The sequence below is a fragment of the Marmota marmota genome, unplaced genomic scaffold, assembly GCF_001458135.2.
Source record: "Marmota marmota marmota unplaced genomic scaffold, marMar, whole genome shotgun sequence".
NCBI classification, from domain to species: Eukaryota; Metazoa; Chordata; class Mammalia; order Rodentia; family Sciuridae; genus Marmota; species Marmota marmota.
This window is the reverse complement of record NW_025999900.1, coordinates 2,580,316-2,584,700: the sequence shown is the minus strand read 5'-3', so window position 1 is coordinate 2,584,700 and position 4,385 is coordinate 2,580,316.

Genomic DNA, 4,385 nt, shown 5'->3' with positions numbered 1-4,385 from the left:
TTTGTGAAGAGTGTTGTTGGTATTTTGATGGGGATTGTGTTGAACCTGTATAGTGCTTTTGGTAATATGGCTATTTTGATGATATTAATTCCATCTATTCAGAACATGAGAGGTTTTTCCATCTTCTAAAATCTTCTTCAATTTATTTCTTCAGCATACACTAGTGTTCTGAACTATTTAAAAGTAAGTTTGGTAAAACATGCCCCCTGAATATTTGAGAATATATTTTCTAAGAAAAATCTTTTCCCTACAAAGCTCCTGTACAAATATCAAAGTAAAAAAATGTAACATTGATAAAATGGTATTCTAGTTCACAGTTTATGCTATAATTTTATTATTTTGAAATTGACTGTTAACAGTTATTTTCCCCTCATTATAACATCCAATACAGAATCATGTAGTATGTTATATTTGCATGTTTAAAATTTCTATGATTTCTTGGTGGATTGGCCTACTTATTATCTAAATAAATAACTTGGATATAAAGTTATTTAATTTAGAAATTCTTTATGTAGTTTGGACACAAATTCTTTGTCAGAAGTATGTATTGCAAACTTTTCTTTCCCTGTTACGTGGCATGCCTATTTATCTTCTTGATGATAGCATCTGACAAGAATCTTTAATTTTTATAAAGTCTAATTTAATGTTATTTTTATGATTTTTGTTTTCAATATCCTATCTAAGCAACATTTGGTCTATGTCCCAAAGATATTCTCCCATTTCTTTTTTTCCAGAAGGTTTAGAGCTAAAGCTTTATAGATAAAGCATTTTCCTTAAGTCTATAACCCATTTAAAAATATTCTTGAGGTATGTTGAGGCTTATTTTTTCCCATAGGCAACATATGTATGCATCATTTTATAAATAGGCTTCCTTTGCCATCATATTGCTGAGATCTTTGTTTAAAAACAAATGATGGTAAAATTTTGCATCTATTTCTGTGATATCTACTTCTATTCATTTATTGGGTTATCTGTATGCCACTATATAACAGTCTTGATTACAATGCTTCTAGTAGTTCTTAATTTCATGTAAGTTAAGTCCTCCAACTCTATTCTCCCTCTTTAAGATACTTTGGAAAGTCGAAGTTTCATATATATTTTAGAAAAATATATATGAAATTCTCTGCTTTTTCATATATATTTTAGAAAAACATCCCCAGTTTCTGCAAAATGCCTTCTAGGATTATGATTGAAATTGTGTTGAGATGATAGATAATTTGGAAATAATTAACATATTAACAATATGATTGCCAATACATGAACATAGTGTATTGCTCCATTTATTTAGGATTTCTTTAATATTAGTGATTTTTATTATAGATATCTTTGTTCTGCCTAATTGTTTATTATTTTTGATGGTATTATAAATGGTGTTAAAAATATTTTTTTCCAGTGGTAAATAATTCACTTCATTTTTGTATATTGACATTCTGTCCTGAGACTTTGCTGAGTTCATTTAGGATCATTACAGTTTTCTATTTAAATACTCATGTAGCCTGAGAAGAGACTATTTTACTTCTTTCATCCTAATTCTGCCTTATATTTTCTGTTCATGCTTTTTCCCCTGGTTAACACCTCCATCCAAGGTTGAATGGAAGTAGTTAAGAGAGGACACACATGTTTTGTTCTTGATCAATTATGAGAGAGCAATCAATTATGTACGATGGTAAGTGTCTTTCTTAGTTGCCTCTTATTAGGTTAAAAATTTCCCTTCTGTTTATAATTTGCAAAGATTTATTGTACATGGCTGTTGAATTTTGTTACATGCTATTTTTTGTGCATCCATTTAAATGATTATGTGGTTTTTCTTCTTTATTCATTTAACATGATGAATTGTATCCATCGATTTTGGCATGTGACACCAAACATGTTTCTGGGGCACATTCTGCATGATGATTCAATGATTTACTTTTTATGTATCACAGATTTTATTTGCTAATATTTTCTTGAGTAATTTTGCAAATATGCTCCTGAGGGATGTGTGTCTTGATAAAGCTAAATGTTTTAGTCAGCTTTCTTGTTGCTGTGACTAAAAGACCTTACAAGAACAATTTTAGAGGAGGAAAAGTTTATTTGGGGCTCACAGTTTCAGAGGTCTTGGTCCATAGATGGCCAACTCCTTTGCTCTGGACCCAAAGTGAGACAGAAAATCATGGTAGAAGGGTATGGCAGAGGAAGGCTACTCAGGACATGACAATCAGGAGGAAGAGAGAGAGCTCCACTCAACAAGCACAAAATATAAACCCCAAAGACATGCCCCCAGTGACCCACCTCCTCTAACCACATCCTACCTGACCAGTTAATCCATTCAGGAAGATTAATGCACTGATTAGGTTAAGGTTCTCACAATCCAATTATTTCACCTCTAAACTTTCTTGCATTGCCCTAAGACAAAAAGAGTTTTTGCGGGACATCTCATATTTAAACAATAACACTAAAAAAAAGAAATTTAAAGCAATAATGTAGTATCAGTTTATAATGTCTACAGTTAATGAGTTGAAAAGCAGTAAGGAAATGTGTTAAAAATTTTTGACAAACTTGTATGAATTTACATATAAAGCATGAGAAATTTATAAATCCTCAATTGCAAATTGTCAAGTAGGTTATATACACAAAGACTGAAACTAGAATTTGAGGATTTTCCTTTTTTAAAAATTTTCGTGTAGCAAACTTACTCTGTGTCAAGATAACAGAGATTTCTTTTATTAAGTAATTGTTTTTGGATACTCAAGTTATTTTGAAAAAATAATTATTTTTCTTAAGGTTAAAAATGCTAATAATCATCATTACTTTTAAGAAAATATTGCATGTAACTATTTTATTTTGTTTTTGGATACTTATGACTTATGTTCTTATCTTCTCGGCCAGGCCTTCTTGATTTTTGTCTTTCCCAAAAGCAGACCCCAAATTTATAATGATAAAATTGTTAGAATAACCCTCACGTTTAAAATATCTTTGAGTTTCCTGAATGGCCCCCAGGAAACACAAAGATTTCTTCCCTCTTTTTCTTCTTGTGCTTGCTTGGCATTTTCCAGATTTTAATTAATTCAAAGCTTATTGTGAAAGTGCTTTCATTTGCCAGACTCAGGACAAAGGAGCAATATATGAAATCAATGAGTCAAAATAGAATTTCAGCCTTCTTGAGATATTTATGTATAAATAAAATGTTAATATGAATAGATTTAGATGATTGTGAATCTTTCATATTAAAATAAACATTAGCATGTTCATTTATAAAGACTGACACACTATCTCTAGAAAGGTTTTGTTTCTAGGTTTAAATATGCTTGTCAATCAAGGATAATCATAATATAGTTTATGGAGAGACTAAAGGCCCAGAAATTTGTCTTTTTCTCACTTCCTAAAATATAATCTTTCTTTCAGCATAATCAGTGACTAAATCTTTATATAATTGATTTTGTCTTATAGCTCAGTAGAGGATCCTATTATTCATTCTGATATTGTCAGGTATTATAATAAATTAACAAGAGCGTTGAGTCTTATTGTTTGCAGGATTTTCTGCTTTTTATTTTTGGTTTTATTTCATTTTTTTAAATTTTTATTGTTGGTTGTTCAAAACATTACATAGTTATTGACAAATCATATTTCACACTTTGATTCAAGTGGGTTATGAACTCCCATTTTTACCCCGTATACAGATTGCAGCATCACATCGGTTACACATCCACTGTTTTACATATTGCTATACTAGTGTCTGTTGTATTCTGCTGCCTTTCCTATCCTCTACTATCCCCCATCCCCTCCCGTCCCATCTTCTCTCTCTACCCCATCTACTGTAATTCATTTCTCCCCCTTGTTTTTTTTCCCCTTTCCCCTCACTTCCTCTTGTATGTAATTTTGTATAACCATGAGGGTCTCCTTCCATTTACATGCAATTTCCCTTCTCTTTCCTTTTCCCTCCCACCTCTCACCCCTGTTTAATGTTAATCTTCTTCTCATGCTCTTCCTCCCAACTCTGTTCTTAGTTACTCTCCTTATATCAAAGAAGACATTTGGCATTTGTTTTTTAGGGATTGGCTAGCTTCACTTAGCATAATCTGTTCTAATGCCATCCATTTCCCTGCAAATTCTATGATTTTGTCATTTTTTTAATGCAGAGAAATACTCCATTGTGTATAAATGCCACATTTTTTTTATCCATTCGTATATTGAAGGGCATCTAGGTTGGTTCCACAGTCTTGCTGTTGTGAATTGTGCTGCTATGAACATCGATGTAGCAGTGTCCCTGTAGCATGCTCTTTTTAGGTCTTTAGGGAATAGACCAAGAAGGGGAATAGCTGGGTCAAATGGTGGTTCCATTCCCAGCTTTCCAAGAAATCTCCATACTGCTTTCCAAATTGGCCGCACCAATTTGCAGTCCCACC